This window comes from Acomys minous, assembly GCF_964271855.1.
Source record: "Acomys minous genome assembly, chromosome: 11".
Classification (NCBI taxonomy): domain Eukaryota; kingdom Metazoa; phylum Chordata; class Mammalia; order Rodentia; family Muridae; genus Acomys; species Acomys minous.
The window spans coordinates 109,602,879-109,627,561 of record NC_140492.1 but is presented as its reverse complement, the minus strand read 5'-3'; the positions used below and the strand labels follow the sequence as shown (position 1 = coordinate 109,627,561).

The 24,683-nt window shown below is 46.3% G+C and overlaps 1 long non-coding RNA gene across 1 annotated transcript in view; it reads right to left on the bottom strand.

Annotated features, from left to right (window-relative positions):
* Window positions 1-16,169: 16,169 nt before the first annotated feature.
* LOC311609411 overlaps window positions 16,170-24,683 on the bottom strand; it is a 22,600-nt gene continuing 14,086 nt past the window's right edge. Inside the window, exons 3-4 of the long non-coding RNA XR_014783379.1 lie at window positions 19,666-19,796; window positions 16,170-16,194 (exon numbers count right to left, since the gene is read on the bottom strand). This is a non-coding gene — a long non-coding RNA (uncharacterized lncRNA). The remainder of the gene's footprint in view (window positions 16,195-19,665; window positions 19,797-24,683) is intronic.

Genomic DNA, 24,683 nt, shown 5'->3' with positions numbered 1-24,683 from the left:
TTGAGGTTAGACCAGAGAACAGAAAATACTGACTCAAAAAAAAAAAAGTCTATGAATATATTCAAAGGGGACACTATAGAACACTACTGCTCTTCCAGGAGCCTGAGTTTGGCCTCAGGACCTAGGTTAGACAGCGAACAACAGCAATTAGTCTAGTTTCTATTCTGCCTCTGGGCACACACACATGGCATACACTCACACACAGAGAAAAATAAAGTACATCTTATTTCTATACGGTGCTATTCACAAAGTTGTAGGTGTAGAAAAACACACATACATACACCCTCACACACACACAGAAATGTGCTGTCCTTGAGGCCTGAACCTGACCCTGCACTCTTGAATGTTAAGAAGATTCAACTTGTAGAGTTGTAGTCAGCCACCCTGCTGAGTCTACAGCCCCCCTTCAAGGCCCTACAGAATTTCCTGATCACTGTTGGCCCCGCCACCCACCTCCCTAGCCTTTATCTCTGGGGTACCACCCACTGCTTTCTGTTAAACCTGAAATGAAGTGAAGGCATCCCGCCTGCCCTGGGCTGGCTGCTCGCTGGGCAGGGAGGTTTCACCCATTATCTCCTTATCTCCCTCAGACACATTTAGAGACGAAGCTGCAGGGAGGGAGTTCACGCTGCCCATCTCACAGCTTTTGCCATGGCACCCTTGGGCAGCCTAAGCACACAGTCACAAAGAGCTCCTGAGGAAAAACTTGAGAGAGAGAGAGAAGAACTGGGGTGCAATTCGATGGTAAAGTGTGGACTCAGTGTGTGATGGTCCCTGTTCAATTTCAGTACAAAGAGAGGAAGGAAGGAAGGAAGGAAGGAAGGAAGGAAGAAGAAGAAAGGAAAGAGGAAGGAAGAAAGGAAGAAGGAAGGAAGGGAAGAAGGAAAGAAGGAAGAAGGAAAGAAGGAAGGAAGAAAGGAAGAAGGAAGGAAGGAAGAAGGAAGGGAAGAAGGAAGAAGGAAGGAAGGAAAGAAGGAAGAAGGAAGGAAGGAAGGAAGGAAGGAAGAAGAAGAAAGGAAGGGAAGAAGGAAGGGAGGAAGGAAGGAAGGAAGAAAAAAGGAAAGAGGAAGGAAGAAAGGAAGGAAGGGAAGAAGGAAAGAAGGAAGAAGGAAAGAAGGAAGGAAGAAAGGAAGAAGGAAGGAAGAAGGAAGGAAGGAAGAAGGAAGGAAGGAAGAAAGGAAGAAGGAAGGAAGGGAAGAAGGAAAGAAGGAAGAAGGAAAGAAGGAAGAAAGGAAGAAGGAAGAAGGAAGGAGGAAGAAGGAAGGAGGAAGAAGGAAGGGAAGAAGGAAGGAAGGAAAGAAGGAAGAAGGAAGGAAGAAGGAAGAAGGAAGGAAGGAAGGAAGCCCATGCATACATAACAAACAAGGCCACGTTGCAAATCCTCCCAGGCACCAAGTTAATTTTCTGAAGCCGTCACAAACACATCAAGTGCTTTAGTGTAGCCTAAATAGAATGAGCTCCATTTTACATCCATGGCACTAATTTATATTCTTTCACAATTCAGTAATTACCACCTATTTTCCCACTCCACACAACCACGTTCTCCAGGCTTATTCCTTCAGTGAATTTATATTACAAAACAAACATAATTAATGTGGATTTGACACATTTCTCCCATTGTTTGTATGAAAAGCTATGAATGTATAAAAAACAGTGGTTAATTGATATGAAACCCTTTCCAGGCTGTGTTTTCTGGAAATAACCCCCGACAGAAGTTAGCACGCAGGGTTAGGGAGTGTTCTCAGCACTCACACCTGAGGGAGAAACAGGAGACACCTAGCTGCCACACAGGCGCAGCAAGGGTCTCAAACCCTACGAGCTGTCCTTCAGGCACGTGGCTTTCAGAGTTGTCCAGAGCGGAGGACAGCTAGACTGGACTTTGGTCTTCCAACATTTGTCAGTCCGTGGCTGGAAGCCAGCCCGAAAGGGACAGGGACTTAGGAGAGGCAGTTTTTTCCAATAGGACCAGGTCACGAAGAGGTCTACTCTCGGGGTTTCTGGCAGTCGTTGCAGGGGCACCTAAGATCTTCACTTCCGACTCAGGATGTAGGCGGAACATGACTGCCCCCCACAGCAGCTCCCGGCGAGATGTGACTGACCCGACAGGGGCTCTTTGAATGTGACTTGTTTAGTTTCCGAAGTCCAAGAAAGGTCCCTTCGCTGCCTCTTCTAAGCCACACCCCATTTCATTCAAGTCAAGAGACTTCCCCTGCTGCCGTCCCCCCAAATCCCTGTTTAATTACTCTCACACTCCGGCAGAGCCAAATGCTACAATGAAGTTCGTCCCTGAAGCAGAAGGAAACGTATTTAACTGTTAGCTTTAGCATATGTCCACTGCAAGAAGAGCCATGGAAAAACAGACCAACGTGCAGAAGGACAGAGGTTCTGACAGGGCTGGACACACACGATACACCAATCAGCTTCGGCTGCCACAGCAAAGAGAAACTGGAGTCCCAGGAAAAAGCCGCCTCTTCTCTCAAGGCCTTGCATGCAGACCTTATCTGAGTAGGCCACGAAAGCTATAGAGCAACGGTTCCCAAACGCCGTGACCCTTTAATGCGGTCCCTCATGTTGCGGTGATTCCCCTCAGCCCTAAAATTATTTTCATTGCTACTGCATAACTGTAATGTTGCTACTATTATGAATAATATGTAAATATCTGATATGTAGCTGGGCAGTAGTGGCGCACACCTTTAATCCCAGCACTTGGGAGGCAGAGGCAGGTAGATCTCTGTGAGTTCCAGGCCAGCCTGGTCTACAAGGCGAGTCTAAGACAGCCAGGGCTACACAGAGAGACCCTGTCTCAAAAAAAAAAAAAGCCATCTATCTTCTCTTTTAAATATGATTTAATGGCTGGGCGTGGTGGCGCACGCCTTTAATCCCAGCACTCTGGAGGCAGAGGCAGGCAGATCGCTGTGAGTTCGAGGCCAGCCTGGTCTACAAAGCGAGTCCAGGACAGCCAAGGCTACACAGAGAAACCCTGTCTCAAAAAACCAAAAAAAAAAAAAAAAAAAAAAAAAAATCATATATATATATGATTTAATGGTCTCCTGACTATTGCGTAACTTCTTAGATTTCACTAGGCTTAGCAGATCTGTAAAGCCAAAAATGCTGTAGGAGTGGGGCCGGGGAGATGGCTCAGTGGTTAGAACACCTGCTGCTCTTGCAGAGGACGCTGTTTGGTGGCCAGCAACTACATGGCAGCTCACAAGCATCCATAACTCCTCTTTCAGGGGATCTGACACTTTCTTCCAGCCTCCTCGGGGACTTTATGCACATGGTACCCAGATATATATGCGGACTAGCACTCATAACATAAAATTTAAAGTGAAACATAAATAAGTAAATAAATAAAGTTCATGAAAAGATGTCCCCACCAAGTAACCTGATAATTATATTGATTTACAACTTTATTAGTCACATGACAATAAATATAACACAAACTCTACCCAGTGGCACTTATCAATAAGGGTACCTGGAATCTGTGTGCTTGGGCCATCCTCTCACATTTGGCTCAGAATGAACCAGTTTCTTCCTTTCAGGTAGGATTATTTTATATTGCTATAAAATTCTACAGAGAAAAGAGAGGGGGAGGGGAGGCTACAGAGATGGCTCAAAAGTTAAGAGGACTGGCTGTTCTGCCAAAGGTCCTGAGTTCAATTCCCAGCAACCACATGGTGGCTCACAACCATCTATAAAGAGATCTGGTCTTCTGGCCTGCTGGCTCACATGTAGACAGAATAATGTATAAATAATAAATAAATAAACTTTTTTTTAAAATCCTACAGAGAGGACCTGGAAGGATAGCTCAGTAGCTAAAAGCACACACTGCTCTTCCAGAGGACCTGGGTTCAATTCTCAGCACCCACATGACAGTTCACAGCTGTCTTTTTGTTTTGTTTTTTTGTTTTGTTTTGTTTTGTTTTGTTTTGTTTTGTGTAGGGGACAGGCTATATGGCCAATGTTCTTCCATCTTGTCAGAGCCTAGGTTCCTATTTCTCCAGCAGTCTGTCATTTCCCAGAAACCAGCTGACCCTGTCGTGGTTCGGCAGTTAGACACCTGTTGTGGTTTATTGCGTGGGACGGTCATTCTAAGACCCCCGAGCTACTCCTTTCTGGCTATCAACTAGCTTTTCCAGTAAGACAACTGGTAAGATCAGATTAAAGGCCATCTGCCTGCAAGCAGCAGTTCCGGGAACTTTTTGCTGACTAACCAGATCTTTCACAACTTCCCTTTCTCTCTGGAATTTCTCCATCTTCTGCGATTATAGCAGCTGTAAAGGTAGACACCTGCTGGAGGATTCCAGAGTTAGGTATCCATAGCAACCCTTGCTTACGCAACTACCTATGCCCCACCCCCCCACCCCGGTGCCTGTAAAAATTCTGTGAAATTTTTCAATAAACGGGGCTTGATCAGAACCCAGACTTGCCCTCATTTCTTTGTGTCTCCTGTCCCCCCACTTGTCTACCCCCTCCACAGGTACCCATTGAAGACCCCGCAGGCAGGGCAGTTTTGCTTTTTTGTTTTTTGTTTTTCGAGACAGGGTCTCTCTGTGTAGCCTTGGCTGTCCAGGACTCACTTTGTAGACCAGGCTGGCCTCGAACTCACAGCCATCTGCCTGCCTCTGCCTCCCAAGTGCTGGGATTAAAGGCGTGCGCCACCACACCCGGCAGCGACTGTCTATAACTCTAGTTCCAGTGAATCTAATGACCTCTTGTGCCCTCCATGGGCACCAAACTCACAGATTGTACCCACATTTCCACAGATGCAGGCAAAATGCTCATACACAAACAGTAATAATAAATCCTTTAAAAAATAAAATAAAAGCCGGGCATGGTGGCACACGCCTTTAATCCCAGCACTCGGGAGGCAGAAGCAGGTGGATCGCTGTGAGTTCGAGGCCAGCCTGGTCTACAAAGCAAGTCCAGGATAGCCAAGGCTACACAGAGAGACCCTATCTTGAAAAACCAAAAAAATAAAAAAATAATAAAAATAAAATAAAATAAAATCCACACTTGGGAGGCAGAGGCAGGTGGATCACTATGAGTTCGAGGCCAGCCTGGTCTACAAAGCGAGTCGAGGATAGACAAGGCTACACAGAGAAACCCTGTCTCAAAAAGCAAAAAACAAAACAAAACAAAACTACAGGACTTTGCCACTTTGCTATGGACGAGGGGAGATGTCTCCTCCTGCGTCCTCTGTGATTCCAACTGGAGCAGCGATCTATAGTCTCACACTCCAGAGGAGAAGGATGGCCCTGGCCCAGGTGGAGTGAGCAAATGGCCGCGGGTTATACTCTTTCTCTCTCTCTCTCTCTCTCTCTCTCTCTCTCTCTCTCTCTCTCTCTCTCTCTCTCTCTCGTGTGTCTGTCTGTCTGTCTGTCTGTCTGTCTGTTTACCCTCAGAGGCCTAAGGAAGACGAGTGGTCTGTTCTGTCACACCTCACCTGAGTCCCTTGAGACAGGGTCTTTCATTAAACCTAAAGCTTTCTTTTTAAGATGGCTGGCTGCAGCGCTCCTGGGACCCGCCTCTTCCCTCCTCGCCACGCCCCAGCACTAGGATCATGGCCACTAGTGGCGTGCTTGGCTTTTTTCTTTCTTTGGACATGAGCTTTGGCGATTCTAACTCAGGTCCTCACGGTTGCCTAACCAGTGCCCTGACCTACTGAGCCAATCCTCAGCGCCCCTCCCCCAAGGTTAATTCTTAGTGGGCCAGGGAAAGGGAACAGAAAGTACACCGTGAAGAAAGGAGGTCATCCAAGAAACCCAGTCTCCAAAAACAACAACAACTACAAAAAACACAAACACAAAACAAAAAGCCAGGTGTGGTGGCACACACCTTTAATCCCAGCACTTGGGAGGCAGAGGCAGGAGGATCTCTGTGAGTTCGAGGCCAGCCTGGTCCACAAAGAGAGTACAGGGCAGCCAGACGGAGAAACTCTGTCTTGAAAAAACCAAAAGGAAAAAGAAAAAAAAGGAAAGAAAGAAAGGAGGTCAGACAGAACAGAGCCTAAGACTACTCCTACCCCTGAGGCAGTTTGGGATCTTATTCCTTGAATAGGTGGGGGCTTTCTTAGAAGCTGTTCCTACCCACAATTCAGTGTTAGCATAGAGCAGCTTCACAAGCCTGCCTCCAGGCTGCCTAGCAACCTATGACATCATCACCTGCCGGTCTCTAGGTGTGCCAGGTGCCCAGGATATAAAAAGGCAAACAGACCGTGTGTGTGTGTGTGTGTGTGTGTGTGTGTGTGTGTGTGTGTGTGTGTGTGTGTGTGTGTGTGTGTGTCTGTCTGTCTGTCTGTCTGTCTGTCTGTCTGTCTGTCTGTCTGTCTGTCTCTGCGCCTCTCTTTCTCTCTGGGGCGCCCCTCCCCCTTTCCTGCTCCCCCACGTGTCTACAATAAAGTTCTCCATATCCTATCTGTTGCCTGGCATCTTATTTTTCATACTTAACATTCAGTCCGTTGTAATAGGAAACACTGGACGCAAGAATGCCAATAGAGGTGTAACTCCCCTTTCTAAAGCTTAGAAGTTGACTAGGAGAAAGGGCAAAGTGCCCTCAGTGGCCTTCGGGGAGGGTCCCCAGGCGGAGGACAGCGGTGTTGTCTTCCAGGAGCCCCGCGCTCCTGCCCCTCTTATCTGGCAGCTTGGCTATCTTTACTATCTTCACCTGTGCTCCCAGCCTTGCCCTTTTAACTTTACCTTTAGCACTAACGACTTGAAAAACAGAGCATTGCTTTTCACAATTCTAGATGCCAGAGGGCTGAGGTCAGCAGGGCGAGGTCCCCTTCAGAGGTGCCTGTGCTTGGCTTGTCGACGGCCTTTCCTCAGCGTCTCCACAACTGTGTTGAAAGCTCCTCTTTTAGCAAGGACATCGGCCATGTTGGATTGGGGCCCGCCCTAATAGCTTCACCTAACATATTTACCCCTTTAAAAATCCTGTATCCACTATCATCTTCTAAGCTGGTAGCAGCTGGGACGTCAATTTATCAGTTTTATTAGTTTGTGTGTTTTATTGTTTTGTTGAGACAAGGTCTCAAACTGACCTAGGATTCAATACATAGCTGAGGATGACCTGGACTTTTTTTTTTCCCCCACAAGTCATGGTTTCTCTGGGTAGCCTGGCTCTCCTGGGACTCACTTCGCAGACAAGGCTGGCCTTGGAGCCTCACCTGCTTCTGCCTGGTGCTGGGATCAAAGGTGTGCACCACCGCTGCCTGGCAACCTAGAATGCCTTATCCTCCTGCCTTCTCTGTGCTTCCCAGGTGTGTGTGTGTACGTATGCAAATATATACAAAAGATACATTCTCATCTATCTCGGAAAAGATACAGTCTCTTTCTCTTTGCTGAGCATGGTGGCACATGCCTTAGGTTCCAGCACCCGAGAGACGGAGGCAGGTGGATCTCTGTGAGTTCAGGGCCAGCCTGATCTACAAAGTGAGTCCAAGACAGCCAAGGCTGTACAGAGAAACCCTGTCTCGAAAAAACAAAACATTCTCTTCCTCTCTTTGTTTATTTTTCTGCCTTTCTTCTGAAGACAGCAGGTTTTTTTTTTTTGGATGGGGGTGTCGGGGTTTCAAGACAAGGTTTCTCTATGTAGCCTTGGCTGTCTTGAACTCGCTTTGTAGACTAGACTGGCCTTAAACCCACCAAGATCCATTTGCCTCTGCCTCCCTGGGTTTTGGGATTACAAACCTGGTTGAAGACAGAATCTTACACAATTGCGAAGGCTAGCCTTGAACTCAGGGCAATTCTCCTGCCTTAGCATTCTGAAGTGTTGGTGTTACAGGTGTGACTCCTTTTTTCTTTTTTATGCCAGAGAAAACACAGTCCATGATCTACCTCAGAAGACTGAGAAATATTGCTTTGCCTGACACTCTCCTCTGAGTCACCAGTTCGTCTGGAACGTCATCATAAACGTTTAGTGGTAATTACTACCATACTACACCTGTGGTAGTAACTACTGTCTGTCCTCTGGGGGTCTTCTCTCTAGTAATGGCTGAAGCCCCTTAAAACCACTATCTAGAATTGGTATGCAGCAAGCGCGCCGAGGTTACTGCTCTTACAAAGGGACTGAGTTCTGTTGCCAGCACTCAGATTAATGGGCTCATAACTGCTTGGAATTCTAGCTCCAGGCCATATCACCCTCTCTGGAGTCCTCTGGCATCTGCCCCTATGCATGCTCACACAGACTCACAAGCATCATGTCTTAGGGTTTTATTGCATGAAGAGACACCCTATCCAAGGCAACTCTATAAAGGAAAACATTTAAGTGGGTCCTGCTTACGGTTACAGAGGTTTATAAAGTCCATTATCATCATGGTGGGAAGCAAGCAGACATGGTGCCAAAGGATCTGAGCCTTCTACATTTTTTTTTGTTGTTTGTTTTTCAAGACAGGGTTTCCTCTGTGTAGCCTTGGTTGTTCTAGACTCACTTTGTAGACCAGGCTGGCCTCGAACTCACAGAGATCTGCCTGCCTCTGCCTCTCGAGTGCTGGGATTAAAGGCGTGCGCAACAAGGAGAGACTGTCACACTGGGCAAAGTTTGAGCACAAGAGACCTCAGAGCCGGCTCCCACAGTGACACACTTCCTCCAACAAGGCCACACCCACTCCCACAAGGCCACACCTCCTTATAGTGCCACTCCCCCGGGCCAAGTATTCAAACACATGATTCAATAGGGGCCATAATTATTCAAATCACCACACATAAACACATAATTTAAAAATAAAAACAAATCTTTTTTGTTTGTTTTTATTTTTGTTTTTGTATTTTTGAGACAAGGTTTCTCTGGATAGCTCTGCCTGTCCTGGACTTGCCTTGTAGACCATGCTGGCCTCGAACTCACAGTGATCCACCTGCTTCTGCCTTCTGAGTGCGGTAGTACTGGGATTACAAGGCCCCAATACATCTTCTTTTCTTTTCTTTTCTTTCTTTCTTTCTTTCTTTCTTTTTTTTTTTTTTTTTTTTTTTTGAGACAGGGTTTCTCTATGTATCCTAGGCTGTCCTGGACTCACTTTTGTAGACCAGGCTGTCCTCGAACTCACAGCGATCCGCCTGCCTCTGCCTCCCGAGTGCTGGGATTAAAGGCGTGCGCCACCACATCCGGCATTACATCTTATTTTCAAAAGCCTGCCTGCATTTCACCAAACTTGCCTCATAAAGATGAGTCCACGAGTGAACCCAAACTCACAGGGATACAGAGTGTAACTTGTTTCTTATTAATTTTGTCTGTTGTCAGGTCATCACAGTGACTCTTGAGAAGGGAAACTGTCCCTTTGCCTTTACAGCACAAACAAGTTTACCTAATTTCAGGAACTATTAAAACATGTATGGAGCAGGGCAGTGATGGCGCACACCTTTAGTCCCAGCACTCGGGAGGCAGAGGCAGGTGGATCATTGTGAGTTCAAGGCCAGCCTGGTCTACAAATTGAGCCCAGTGCAGCCAAGGCTACACAGAGAAAGCCTGTCTCGGAGGGAAAAAAATACGTATGGAAGGTGAGGTAAGTGTTAATTGCCATTTAAAGGCTGGAAAAAGCCCAGGAGGACATTGGTTATGAGCCTACGATGTTCCTTCACTCCAGATGCCCTGGTCAGTCAAGGACAATAACGTTTGCAGGTTTCTTAACACAAACTCAGCTTCTCCAGAGAATTTTGTACCACAGCAGAATCCCAAGACAACTGTTTTCTTTCAAGGTTTAGTCTCATTACTTTTAATCATGTGTATGTATGTATGTCTGCATGTGGGTGTGTATGTCTGCATGTGGGTGTGTATGTCTGCATGTGGGTATGTATGTCTGCATGTGGGTGTGTATGTCTGCATGTGGGTATGTGCACTTGGCTACGAGTGTCTATAAAAGCCTAAAGAGCCGGATTCACCGGAGGTGGAGTTGTTGTGAGCCACCTGAGGTGGGTACTGGGAGTCAAACTCTGATCCTCTGTAAGAGCGACATGTGCTTTTAACTGCTGAGCCATCTCTCCAGCCCCCAAATACCTATTTTCAGAGGCAAATACAACTTCCAAATAGAGAAGGCACGAAAACTGCCTTGTCAGAGTAGGTCTTGGAAAAGACTTCTGAGCTGGGCAGAGGTGGCACACCCCTTTAATCCCAGCAGTAGGGAGACAAGAGGCAGGCGGGTCACTCTGAGTTCGAGGCCAGCCTGGTCTACAAAGCTAGTCCAGGACAGTTAAGGCTACACAGAGAAACCTTGTCTCAAACAAAACAAAACAAAAATAGAGCCCTGTCTCGAAAAACCAAAAAAACAAAAAACAAAATAGAAAAAAATATTTCAGTAAAATCAGAAATTAATGGGCTAAATATAAAAGTAGAAAAAGAGATATTAGGTGGTTTTCAAAGATGCACCCACCCATCTATATATTTAAAAAGACAAACGTGCCTATCGAACACACAAGCACCTATCTGAATTTACAGGTCCCCTCGGTGAGGTCCGCCCTTTGATCTGCTCAGATATGATAGCACAGTACCCATGCGAGTCCCTAGGAAGACAAAGACGTCTGCATCTTAGCTCAGAGCCTTTTGGTTCTAAGTGTGAGCTAGTTTTCCCACTAAGGCATTTACTATCTACTTGTCAAACATTTAACCCATCCTGACCTTAGCCACGTGGCTTCTTCCCTGGGTTCTGGTGGTCCGGAACCGGGCCCTCCCTCAGCTGTGCACCAGGCACTTTGCCCAAGGAACCATCTCCTTCACCTTTATTTATTTACTTTTGTTGTACTTGTATTTATTTTGTGTGTAGGAGTGTTTTGTCTGCATGTGTGTATGTGCCCGCACATGCATGCCTGGTGCCTACAAAGGTCAGAAGACAGAATATCCCCTGGAACTACAGTTACACATAGTTTAAGACCTCATGTGCTGTGTGCTGCCGGGCGTGGTGGCGCATGCCTTTAATCCCAGCACTCGGGAGGCAGAGGCGGGCAGATCGCTGTGAGTTCGAGGCCAGCCTGGTCTACAAAGTGAGTCCAGGACAGAGAAACCGTGTCTCGAAAAACCAAGAAGAAAAAAAGAACATATAATGAGAAAGTGAGTACAATCACATAGCTTCTATAATTAGCAACATTTTGTTCATCTTTGCGTCTTTGCATTGTTTATTTACTTTTTAATAAATCTCTAGATTTTAAAAATGTGTGTCCGTGTCCGTGTCTATGTGTCTGTGTTTCTGTGTCAGTGTCTTGTCTGTGTGTCTCTGTGTCTGTGTGTCTCTGTCCATGTCCATGTCTTGTCTGTGTGTCCATGTCTGTGTCTTCTCTGTGTGTCTGTGTGTTCATGTCTGTGTCTTGTCTGTGTGTCCATGTCCGTGTCTTGTCTGTGTGTGCGTCCGTGTTCACACCGTGGCTCTAGTATAGAGGCTGGAGGCCAACGTCATGGAACGAGCTCTCCCTTCCACCTTTGCATGGCTTCAGGCTTGCATAGCAGCCACCTTTACCCTCTGAGCCATCTTGCTAGCCCTGCAGGTAGTATTTTAAATGTTTGAATTAACTACTAATAATTAAAGGCCAAGAAAATGTATATTTAAGAAAACATACACGGGCCGGGCGTGGTGGTGCACTGCTTTAATCTCAGCACTCGGGAGGCAGAGGCAGGTGGATAGCTGTGAGTTCAAGGCCAGCCTGGTCTACAGAGTGAGTCCAGAACAGCCAAGGGTACACAGAGAAGCCCTGTCTTAAAAAAAAAAACAAAATAAAACAAAGGGGGGGGGGGCGTGGGGAAGGAAAGAAGAAATGAAAAGAGAAAGAAAGAAAAAGAGCAGAAAACTTACATCTGAGTTAAATTCTCTTACTTCTGAGTTAGAATCCCTCCCCCTCAACCCCCCCCCCACCCCCATCCCGTACCCTGTGCATGCATACCCTAACCAACATGAAATCCAGATTTAATTATGCTTCTGACATTTTGTTTGGATTCCTACGTCTCTTAGAAGCATCATAGGATTTCTTTTTTCTCTACTAGCTAATTTGCTCTGGGTGGAAAATGGGTATGAGTTGCCTTTTCGGAGACAAATAGCTTAAGGTTGAGTGAGGGTTGATTGTCTAGAGTCGGACACACCTGGTTTCAAATCCTGCTCAGCTGTTGACAGCTCCTATGACCCTTGAGCACGTCAAGTAACCAGTGTGAGGTTCGGCGTCTCCTCCGTCAACCCGGAATAGAAATGATTCCTGCCTCACAGGAATTCATGAGTGGAATTTTAATTATAGATGACTGCGTGACAAATTTCCTGCAGAACAATTTACTCACAGGTCTGTGTTCTGGGCTGTTCTAGGTCGGGTGGTTTCACTCGTCTTGGGGTTCCCCGGCAGCTGCAGCCGCGGTGTGACTGGAAGTCCAACTGGTTTCTCCAGTGAGGCAGCCAGACTACTCACACGGCAGGTTTGGGTTCCCGGGAGTGGAAGCAGAAGCCGCTGACAGTCTGGGGTCTGAGCTCAGAAATTTTTGTTTGTTTGTTTGCTTTTCGTTTTTGTTTTTCGTTTTTTGAGACAGGATTTCTCTGTGTAGCCTTGGCTGTCCTGGACTCGCTTTGTAGACCAGGCTGGCCTCGAACTCACAAAGATCCTCCTGTCTCTGCCTCCCGAGTGCTGGGATTAAAGGCATGCGCCACCACCGCCTGGCTGAGCTTGGGAATTTGAAGCATTACTTTTGCTATAATTTGTTGGTCGAAGGGTTATAGATTTCTCTGGCTTCATGTTTGCGGGGATGACTGAGCGCGCTGGCCACTGTACTCACCATTGCAATCAGTCACAGTGACGCAAAGGGCAGTTCAGACTTCAAATTTTTTAGTTTAAAAAAAAAAAAATCTGGCCTGGAGAGATGGCTCAGAGGTTAAGAGCACTGACTGCTTTTCCAGAGGTCCTGAATTCTACCCCCTGCAACCACATGTTGGCTCAAAACCATCTACAATGTGTGCTCTAGTGCCCTCTTCTGGCCAGCAGGTGTACTTGCAGGCAGAGCACTGTATATGTAATAAATAAAGGCGTGTACCACTATTTTAAAAAAAAGAAAGAAAAAAAAATCTTCCACCAGACTTGGTAGCACACCCCTTTAATCCTAGCACTCTGGATGCAGAGGCAGGCAGATCTCTGTGAGTTCCAGGCCAGTCTGGTCTACAAAGCGAGTTCAGGATGGCCAAGATAACATAGAGAAACCCTGTCTCAAAAAACAAAAAAATGATTAATTTATAAGCCAGACGTGGTGGCACATGCCTTTAATCCCAGGCAGGCAGAGCGCTGTAAGTTCGAGACAAGTCTGGTCTACAAAGGGAGACCAGAACAGCAAAGGCTACACAGAGAGACCCTGTCTTGAAAAACCACACACACCAAAAAAGATTTATTTACTTATTATTTTATTTTATTTTTGAGACTGGATTTCTCTGTGTAGCCTTGGCTGTCCTAGATTCGCTTTGTAGACCAGGCTGGCCTCGAACTCAAAGCGATTCACCAGCCTCTGCCTCCTGAGTGCTGGGATTAAAGGCCTGCGCCACCACGCCCGGCTTATTTATTATTTTATGTGCATTATTGTTTTGCCTGTATGTATGTTATGAGCACCTTGTGGGTGCTGGAAATTAAACAGGGATCCTCTGAAAGAACAGCCAGTGCTCCTAACAGCTGAGCTATCTCTCCAGCCCCCAAAAAGTTTTCTTTTAAAGATTTAATTATTTATTATTATGTATACAGTGCTCTGCCTGCATGTTCACCTGCAGGCCAGAAGAGGACATCAGATCACGTTATAGATGGTTGTGAGCCACCATGTGGTTGCTGGGAATTGAACTCAGGACCTCCAGAAGAGCAGTCAGTGCCCTTAACCTTTGAGTCATCTCTCCAGCCCCATGAGGTTTTGTGGATTTTTTTTTTTTTATGTCATATTGGAAAGTCAGCCTGAGTCCAGAAGGGAGCTCACATACCAGCACTTGGGAGGTAGAGGCAGGGGGATCTCTGTGAGTTCAAGGCTTCCCTGTGTAACCTTGGCTGTCCTGAACTTCTTTTTAAACCACGCTAGCCTCTAACTCACAGAGATCCTCCTGCCTCTGCTTGCCAAGTGCTGGGATTAAAGGCATGCACCACCACACCCAGCTCAGTTTCTTTCTTTCTTTTTTTAAAAAAGATTTATTTATTTATTATGACTATGGTGTTCTATCTGCACTCAGAAGAGGGTACCAGATCTCATGATAGATAGGTATGAGCCATGACTTCTGAGCCATCTCTCCAGCCCAGTTATCAACTTCTCAAGTTCTTATCTTAGTGAGTGGAAAACATTCATCACTTTTCATTTCTTTTTTGTTTGTTTGTTTTGAGACAGGGTTTCTCTGTGTATCCTTGACTGTCCACGACTTGCTTTGTAGCCCAGGCTGGCCTCCAACTCACAGAGATCTGTCTGCTTCTGCCTCCATCACTTTTCATTTTATGCTGATATTTTTTAGTCTTTTTTTCCCCCCAGAGATATTTTAGTCTTTTTAGGAAGTTTGGTCTCTAGTTCAGAAAAGTGAATTCTATGCTGTCATAGACAGCACAGTCCATATTGAGATTCTTCTGCATATGATGATAAAATGGCAGGCTCGATCAGCTTGCAAGGAAGTTGTGGCACATGTCTTAAATCCCCGAACTATCTGAATAGCTTACCTTAAGCACTGGGGCACAGTTATTTGTGCCTGCATGTGTGTCAGCAGGCCAGAAGAGGACATCAGATCTCATTACAGATGGTTGTGAGCCACCATGTGGCTGCTGGGAATTGAACTCAGGACCTCCGGAAGAGCAACCAGTGTTCTTAACCTCTCAGCCATCTCTCCAGGCCTTAAAATTTATTTTTAAAGCACCTTCTTAAAGGTTTCTGTTGTTGTTTTTAGATTCTCTTTCTAATTATGTGCATCTATGTTGGAAAGGTGCGTGAGGTACATACATGTGTGAGCACTGGTGCCAGTGAAGTCAGGAGGAGGGAGGGCATCAGATGTCATACTGCTGGAGTTACAGGCAGTGCTGAGCCACCTGGCAGGGTGCTAGGAACCAAACTCAGGTCCTCTGCAAGAGCAGCATGCACTCTTAACCACCAATACACATCTTCATGTCATTTAAAAAGTACTTTTTACCCATTGTGCTATGTCACTGTCCCTAGAGTTCTATTATTATTATTATTATTATTATTATTATTATTATTATTATTATTATTATTATCTTTTTTTTTGAGACAGGGTATCTCTGGGTGGCCTTGGCTGTTCTAGATTCACTTTGTAGATCAGGCTGGCCTTAAACTCACAGCGATCCACCTGCCTCTGCCTCCCAAGTGCTGGGATTAAAAGTATGTACCACCTCACCTGCCTCATTTTTATTATTTTTAACTGTCATTCTGGGAATCAAATCCAAGGCCTTATGTATGCTGGGTCATGGGTCTAGCACTGAGCCAAGTCTTTCAAACATAAATTCTTCTTCTTCTTCTCCTTCTTCCTCCTCCTCCTCTTCCTCCTCCTCGTCTTTCTTTCTTTCTTTCTTTCTTTCTTTTCTTTCTTCTTTTTTGGCTCTTTGAGACAGGCTTTCTCTATGTAGCCCTGTCTGTCCCGGACTAGTGTCAAATACAAATTCTTATTCCTTATATAAAACAGTAGTTTCTACTGGAGCCAATTTTCCAGCTAAAGTCCAGATCCATGTTTGCATATTCAAACCCATCCAAATATTCAGTAAGACAAAAAAGCTTTTATTTCTCAGTCTCTATACACACTTCTTTAACAGACATTGTGATTGACAGCTTCCGGCTGGCTAGTGGACTGGGGTTAGGGCTCAATTGTGAAGCTTTCGTAAGAGCCTAAGTTGGACCCCAACACCACACACACACACACACACACACACACACACACACACACACACACCCCTCTTCAATGTACCAGGTAGGTAGAACAAGTGAGACTCACACTTGTGTAAGTTACCATGAAGAGCACAAACTGGAGGGTAGGGCATCTCAGGCCAGGGGTTCACATCTGAAGGTCAACTGTGTAGAGTAACGCGGTGGGTGCTGGCTCGGGGCTTCCAGCTTAGACAGATCCAGGTCCTAAGGAACGAGGCATATACAAAACAAACACTGGGGAAGAGACTGCGTAGATGTTTCTGTTTCCATGTCACGGGTGCAAGGATCGGATTACTGTTTCAGAGGCTTCGGGCCATGGTTGCTTGGCCCCATCTCTCCGGGACTGTGGTGACATCATAGCTGTGTTACAGTAAAGAATGCAATCAGCCTATAGGTGGAGACATGCCACTGTCTCATCTCTTGAGATTTCATCCTGGGCCAGACTTGGCGCATTCCTTTAAACCCAGCACTCAGGAGGCAGAGGCAGACAGATCTCTGTGAGTTCAAAGCCAGCCTGGTCTACAAAGTAAGTCCAGGACAGCCAGGGCTACACACCGCAGAAACCCTGTCTCAAAAGAACTCTGAAAAAGGAGATGGCTCAGAGGTTGAGAGCACTGTCTGCTCTTCCAAAGGTCCTGAGTTTAATTCCCAGCAACCACAGGGTGACTCACACCATCTATAATATCTATAATGAGATCTGGTGCCTTCCTTTTTTTTTTTTAATCTGGTGCCTTCTTATGGTGTTCAGGGTTAAAACATTGTATACATAAAAAACATGTCTTTTAGCCGGGCATGGTGGCGCACGCCTTTAATCCCAGCACTTGGGAGGCAGAGGCAGGTGGATCACTGTGAGTTCGAGGCCAGCCTGGTCTACAAAGTGAGTCCAGGACAGCCAAGGCTACACAGAGAGACCCTGTCTCGAAAAACCAAAAAGAAAAGAAAACAAAAACAAAAACATGTCTTTAAACAAGAAAGAAAGAAAGAAAGAAAGAAAGAAAGAAAGAAAGAAAGAAAAGAAAAGAAAAACACCCAAATCAGCCGGGTGTGGTGGCACACGCCTTTTATCCCAGCACTCAGGGAGGCAGAGGCATGTGGATTTCTGTGAGTTTGAGACCAGCCTGACCTACAAAAAGAGTCTAGGACAACCAGAGCTCTGTGTGACAAAGAAACCCTCTCTCAAAAACAAACAAACAAACAAAACAAACAAAAAACAGAAGAACCAAAGAAAAGCAAAACAAACATGCTAGGCATGGTGGCGCATGCCTTTAATCCCAGCACTTGGGAGGCAGAGGCAGGCGGATCTCTGAGTTCCAGGCCAGCCTGGTCTACAAAGTGAGTCCAGGACATTTAGGGCAACACAGAGAAACCCTGTCTTGAAACCCTACACCCCAAAATCAAAAACAAAAAAAAAAATAAAGAAAGGAAAAACAAACAAAAACCCAAACAAACCAAAACGATAAAGCAAAACAAAAAACCGAAAAGTCAAACAACAAAAAAAAGAATTAATTCTTTAATTAGGTTTGGCATGTCAGTCACCTGTGCCACAGGACCACCTCCCAGGAAGTCAGCTCCACCCTAAGCTACGCTACAGAGATGGAAGGAGTCACTAGCCTTTAATGAGACAATGTACTGTTCTTTCCCAGAATTCCCACCCCCACTACAATCTGTCCAAAACCACCTTGAGCTTCTGCTCTGTGTGTCTATCTCTGTATCTGTGTGTCTGTCTTTCAAGGTCCTGACTTGGAGAATGGCGCCTTTCCCCGGTTCTTCTCTTCTGTCCTTTTCTCTTCGGCTCTGGCCAGAGCTTAGGCGTGCTTTCCCTGACTCCGTGGCTCCTTTATTCCTTCTCTAAGGCTCCTGTCCCCCACCCCCACCCCCACCTGCAGCTGCTTTTACACCGTGAGGCTGAGCTCCATGCTGCTTAACTCAAATGGCAGGCCAATTTCTCTCTCTTATTTCAATCTTCCTCCTTCAAGCAGCTGCTAAGATTTACAGCTTGCTGCCCTAAAGGGTTTCCTTTTTCTTTTTCATTTTATTGTATTTTATGTGCACAGGTGTTTTGCCTGTGTGTGTGTGTCTGTGGAGCATTTGCATGCCTGGTACCCAAGGAAGTCAGAGGAAAGCATTGGATGCTCTGAAACTGGAGTTCCAGACACCTCTGCTCGCTCCCTCCCTCTTTCTCTCTCTCTCTCTCTCCTTTCTTCTTTCCTTTCCTTACTTTCTTTTTCCTTGAGACAAGGTTTCTCTGTGTAACCTTGGCTGTTCTGGACTTGCTTTGTAGACCAGGCTGGCCTCAAACTCACAGTGATCCACCTGCCTCTGCCTCCCAGTGCTGGGATTAAAGGTGTGTGTCACCACACCTGGCTTTTCTTTGTTAGGTTTTGGTTGGTTTTCTTTGTTTTTTGTTTTTGGTTTTGGTTTTTTTTGAGACAGGGTTTCTCTGTGTATCTCTGGCTGTCCTGGACTCACTTTGTAGACCAGGCTGGCCTCAAACTCACAGTGATCCACCTGCCTCTGCCTCCTGAGTGCTGGGATTAAAGGCGTGTGCCCCTTTCTTTCTTTTTTTTAAAAAAGATTTTATTTATTTATTATTTATACAGTATTCTTCCTGCACATGTACCTGCATGCCAGAAGGAGGCATCAGATCTCACACTAGATGGCTGTGAGCCACCATGTGGTTACTGGGAATTGAACTCAGGACCTTTGGAAGAACAGCCAGTGCTCTTAACTTCTGAGCCATCTCCCCAGCCCTTCTTCTTCTTCCATTTTTTTTTTAAACTTTTCATTTTATTTGGATGAGTGTTTTGCCTGCATGTATGTCTGGGTACCACTCCCTTGCCTGATATCTGCAGAGGCAGGAACACAGCTTCGGACCCCCAGGTAGTGGAGTTACAGACAGTTGTGAGGCACCCTTTGGATGCTGAGAGTTGAACCCTGGTCCTTGGGAAGAGCAGCCTCTTAACTGCTGTTACCTTTCCTGTAAGTTGTCTTCTGACTACACACACACACACACACACACACACACACACACACTCACTTATTGTCACACGAGCTGGGTTCCTGCCCCGCTTCCTCTGCTAACTTCTCACTCCTCCTCTAGCCAGATGTGACGTCTTCAGACCCCAAACTGGTCTTTCTAGGATTGTCCCTGATGGGCTAGGAGCCCTCCCCTGATCACTCGTGACTCAGCTGAGGTTTTTTCTCAGCCGTTCAGGCAGCTCTTGGCTGCCCTCTTCTGGGGTTAGGTCCCCAGGTCGGCTAACCCTGAGTTCTAAGTTCCCAGTGAGGAGGCTGCTGTAGAGGGGCCTTGTTTTACTTTTTCCGCAGCTATGGGATATTTCACTCGTATCTCTACTGGTTTGTATCCCTCTGTGGTTTTGTTTGTCTGTGTTTGGAGACAAGGTCTTTGTTTATAACCAAGACTAGCCTCAAACTCTGGGTCCCTGTCTCAGACCCCTGGGGGCTGGGATAACAGGCATTGCATCCTCGTGCCAAGGTGTTTTGTTTTGTTTTGTTTTATCTCATAAATGTTGCAGCTATTTTTGCCCACAAAGAAGGTCCGAGGAGGGAAGCAATGCTAAAGGCCTTTCAGATAATAAAACTTGAAGTGGATTCAATAAAAATAGATAAGAGCCAGGAGCCCAAGTGAGGAAACCCTGGACACCCAAGGCTGAGGGAGGAGGCTAAGGATTTGAGGCCAGCCTTGGATACAAAGTCAATTCACGAGCAGCCCAGGAAGAAACCTTATCTTAAAAGCAGAAACAAACCCCACAGAACAAGAGCAACAAAAAAAGGACAGATAACATTATTTGGCACTGTCGGTTAAATTGCCTTTTCTAAAATTGTGAAGAAATTCAATGAGCTGGGTACAGCACTTGGGAGGTGAAGGCAAGGAGAGGAGGATTTCAAGAACTTCCTGGGCTCCTTGAGATTTTGTCTCAATCTCCACCACCACTACTACCCTAAAAAAAAAAAAAAGGAAAAAGAAAAGAAAAAAGAAAAACAGGGATGTAATGTGAATAAACTATAATTTTTTTAAAAAATTGAAAGAAAGCCAGCTGTGGTGGTGCACACCTTTAATCCCAGTACCTCGGAGATAGAGGCAGGTGGATCTCTGTGAGTTCAAGGCCAGCCTGGTCTACAAAAGCAAGTCCAGGATAGCCAGGGCTGCAGAGAAACCTTGTCTCGAAACAAACAAACAAACAAACAAACAAACAAAAAATCCAAATGAAAAACATAAATAAATGTTGGGGAAATAGAGGTAAAGAGGAGTAGGAATAGTTTGGGTTTTTCTGAGACAGGGTCTCTTTATGTAGCCCTGGCTGTCCTGGAATGTAGACCAGGCTGGCCTCAATCTCATAGAAATCCTCCGACCTCTGCCTCCCAGTGCTGAAATGAAAAGTGTGCTCCTACATGTCTGGCCTTAGTACTATTAATAAAAAGAATAACAGAGCGAGGCGTGGTGGCCCACACCCTTAATCCCAGCACTCAGGAGGCAGAAGCAGGTGGATTATTGTGATTTTGAGGCCAGCCTTGCCTACAAAGTGAGTCCAGGGCATCCAGAGTGACACACAGAAACTCTGTCTCAAAACAAACAAACAAACAAACAAACAAACCCAAAACAAAAACAAAAAGAAGGCAGGCAGTGGTGGTGCACGCCTTAAATTCCAGCACTCGAGAGGCAGAGGCAGGAGGATCTCTGTGAGTTTGAAGCCAGCCTGGTCTACAGAGAGAGTTCCAGGACAGCTAGAGCTGTTACATAGAAAACCTTGTCCCCAAAAAAAGAAAGAAAGAAAAGAAAAAGAAAACACCAGGGAGGCAAACTTTATGTCCTAGCAGCTGCCCCAGAGGAGGAAGATGGGAAAGATAAAGAGAAAGGCTGTTCTAGTTAAGCTGCAGGAGGTCAGCTACCAGGAAGACACAGCCACACAGCCACATAGCCACACAAGCCACATAAGCCACATAGCCACACAAGCCACATGGCCACACAGCCACACAGCCACACAAGCCACATAGCCACACAAGCCACATAGCCACACAGTCACACAAGCCACATAGCCATACAAGCCACACAGCCACACAACAAAGGGGAACATTGGAGAAGGAGTGGAAAAACCCAGGGAAGGCATAATGAGGTGTGCCCTGCATCTAAAGGAAAAAGACAAGAGAGAAGGGGAGAGCTATTCCTCTCTGAGTCAGGGACTAGAGAGGTGGGCAGAACGAACAGAGCGTGCCAGCAGAGAGTAGAGCTTGTGCTTTTATTTTTTATTTTATTTTATTTTATTTTTTTGGTTTTTCGAGACAGGGTCTCTCTGTGTTAGCCTTGGCCGTCCTGGACTCACTTTGTAGACCAGGCTGGCCTCGAACTCACAGCAATCCACCCGCCTCTGCCTCCCGAGTGCTGGGATTAAAGGCGTGCGCCACCATGCCCCGTGGCTTGTGCTTTTAGATAGGGATCATGGAACAGCACAATATCTCATTACAAGACTAATGGTTGAAAAACGACTCGAAGGGGTGCTCCCTCAGCCTGGCTGTCAACCTGTCTAACTTGACTAGGTCCGCAGCTGTAAGCCAGGGTGCACTGAAACCCACCGAACTGGACCACTCCATGGGTAAAAACAAGGCCTTATTTTATTGGGGGGTCAAACTGCCAAGGCTATGGGGGTAGGTTGGGAACAGAGAGAAGATCAAAATGGCAGAAAAGCAAGTGGATTTTATAAGCCAAACAACAGGATGGAGGTCTTTCAGCTGATTCGGGCTTTTTGGGTTGACCTGGAGCCAAGGTTCCCTCGCCTGAGGTGGTTGACCTTTGAGTTTGGATTAAGGAAGGCTCCGGGTAAACAGAGACCCACCCCAGGCCTTTACTCAATAACAATCCTTCTGTTTGTCCAGCCAAAGTCCTGCTTGGACATTGTCAGCAGCACTGCCATTAGGGGGTCCCCTTTGGACCCAGCATCAGCTAAGCCAGAGACTGTGTCCTCTTGAGCGCAGAGCTCTTCCTTAGGAGGCACCAACTGCTAAGATAACATTGTCTCAAAACCACAAAAGAGAAAAAAGAAAGATGAAAATAAAAGTGTCCCGCATAGGTTGCAATCTTTAACCATTAATAAGTATCTCAAACAAATTGTCTAGGGGCTGGAGAGATGGTTCAGTAGTTAAGAGCACTGGCTGTTCTTCAAAGGATTGGAGTTTAATTCCTACACCCATCTCAGGTAGCTCACGAGCCCCTGCAACCCGGGGCTCTGGGGATCTGACACTCTCTTCTGGCCTCAGATACCCACAGGGATCTACACAGACACACACAGAGACAGACAAGACACCCACAGACATATACACAGACAGACAGACACACACACACCGGGCAGGCTGGCCTTGCACTATGTAGCAGAGGCTGGCCTTGAACCCTGGATCTTACTATCTCTAGCTCCTATGTGCTAAGTTTGCAGGAGTAGGACACCTTTTTTTGTTTGTTTGTTTGTTTTTTGAGACAGGGTCTCTCCGTGTAGCCTTGGCTGTCCTGAACTCACTTTTATAGACCAGGCTGGCCTTGAACTCACAGTGATCTACCTGCCTCTGCCTCCGGAGTGCTGGGATGAAAGGCGTGTGCCACCACGCCCAGCATGTGTGACTGTTGCTTATACCACATGCAAGCTTCATATTCCTGGAGGCCAGAAGAGGAAGTCAAATCCCCTGGAGCTGGAGAAGGCCAGTCCCTAAGAATTACCTCCTCAGGTTGTCCTCTGGAGCCCACATGCATATTTACACATGTACAAGTGTACCATGCACACACATGTACCCCATACCAGGCAAAGACACACACACACATGCAACACAACACCAAGATTGCTTTGCACTAAAGACACTTGGCATGCAATAGAAACACAAGCTTTCTGGATGCTGGCTGTTTGTGACAGGATTCTGCTGTGTTTCCCAGGCTAGCTTCTACCACGTGATTCTCCTGCCTCAGCGCTGAGGTTTGTCATGCCGCTTCTCTTGACTGATTGGTGAGAAACAAGAGCTGGCGCCAGTCTCCTCTGCAGGGAATCTGCTACATTAGGAGAAAGGTCAGAGTAAAAGCAGGGACTTTCGCAGCTCTGAAGAAAACAGAAGCGACACCCATACCTGCAGGTCCTAGGCTAAAGCCACTGGGCTTTGGTATGACTTTTTTTTGGCTCATTTCAGAAGGCTCGGTTTCAGTGAGAGAGAGGCTGCTAGGGAGCAGAAAACAGAATGCCTCAGGTGGGCTGGCTGTCCACATTAATTCCCTTTGGGGCCAGCCTGGTCTACAAAGCAAGTCCAGGATAGTCAAGGCTACACAGAGAAACCCTATCTCAAAAAACCAAACAAACAAACAATTCCCTTCAGCATGAGAGCTGTCTGCATTCAGGGCGGGTCTCCCGTTAGCTGACTCCCTGTGCACTGCGCCATAGGCGTGCCTACAGAAGCCTTCTGCAGTCTCCACCGCATCTAAATCCATTCACATTAACAATTAAAACTCGACAGCCGGGGCGTCTGCTTGCCTAGTCTTTCACAACTGTCACTTAATCTGTGTGACTTGCTCTCTACTCAGAGGATGACGTGAGCTGAGTCAAAAGGCTGAGAAGAGGAGCAAGAGTTGGGATGGCAGGCGGGCACCACCCTCCTTAGCTGAGGTGGTTTAGTGGGTTTTTTTGTTTTGTTTGGTTTTGGGTTTTGTTTTGTTTTGGTTTTCTAGACAGGGTTTCTCTGTGTAGCCTTGCCTGTCCTGGACTCTCTTTGTAGACCAGGCTGGCCTCGAACTCACAGCCATGACCCTGCTTCTGCCCCCCAAGTGCTGGGATTAAAGGTGTGCGCCACCATGCCCGGCAAAGTTTTAGTTTTTATTTAGTTTGTTTTGTTTTGCTTTGTTTTTTCTTGTAGTGCTGGGGACCAGACCTGGGACCTCTTAGGCTGGTTTATCACAGTTCAGTGACACAAGCCCCATATTTAGCAGTGTTTGTTTTATTTTGTACTTTGAGACAGACTTTCTCTGTCCTAGACTTACTTTGTAGGCCAGGCTGGCCTCAAACTCACAGCTATTCCCCTGCCTCTGACTACTGAGTGTTGGGATTAAAGGTGTGCCCAACCACACCCGGCTGAGAGACCAGTTCTTGCAAGCTGCCCTCTGACCTTTGTATAGGTGCTGTGGTATAAGCCCTTCCTATATACACATACTCAGACAAATAAACAAATAACCGGATGTGGCAGCACATGCCTTTAATCCCAGCACTCGGGAGGCAGAGGCAGGCGGATCTCTGTGAGTTCGAGGCCAGCCTGGTCTACAAAGGGAGTCCAGGACAGCCATGGCTACACAGAGAAACCCTGTCTCTAAAAAACCAAAAATAAATAAATAAAGAAGATAAAATATATATAATAAAAAAAAAGAGTATGAGTACAGGTGCTATGGTGTATGCTATCCTCATACACAGATACTTAGACAGACAGACAGACAGACAGAAAGATAGACAGATAATTTTTTTTAAAGGAGTGTTCCAAGGAGCTGAGTGGAGGAGGTTGGTGTCACAAGCAGAAAATACTATAAACAAGGGCAACACCAAAGAGCAGATCAGTCATTGCAGGAACTTTGTAAAGTTAAGTAAAGTGGTAGACACGGTCATCATGCTAAAGCTGGGCTGTTGGGAAAAGGCTTTTAATCCCAGGACCCAGGAGGCAGAGGCAGGAAGATCTCCACAAGTTCAAAGCCAACCTGATCTACACATAGAGCTTCAGGGCAGTGAAGGCTACACAGTGATATCTTGTGTCAAAAGAGGAGCGGCGGGAGCAGTATATAGAGCTCTGAGAACCGAAATTAGAGACTGGACATTTGTTGT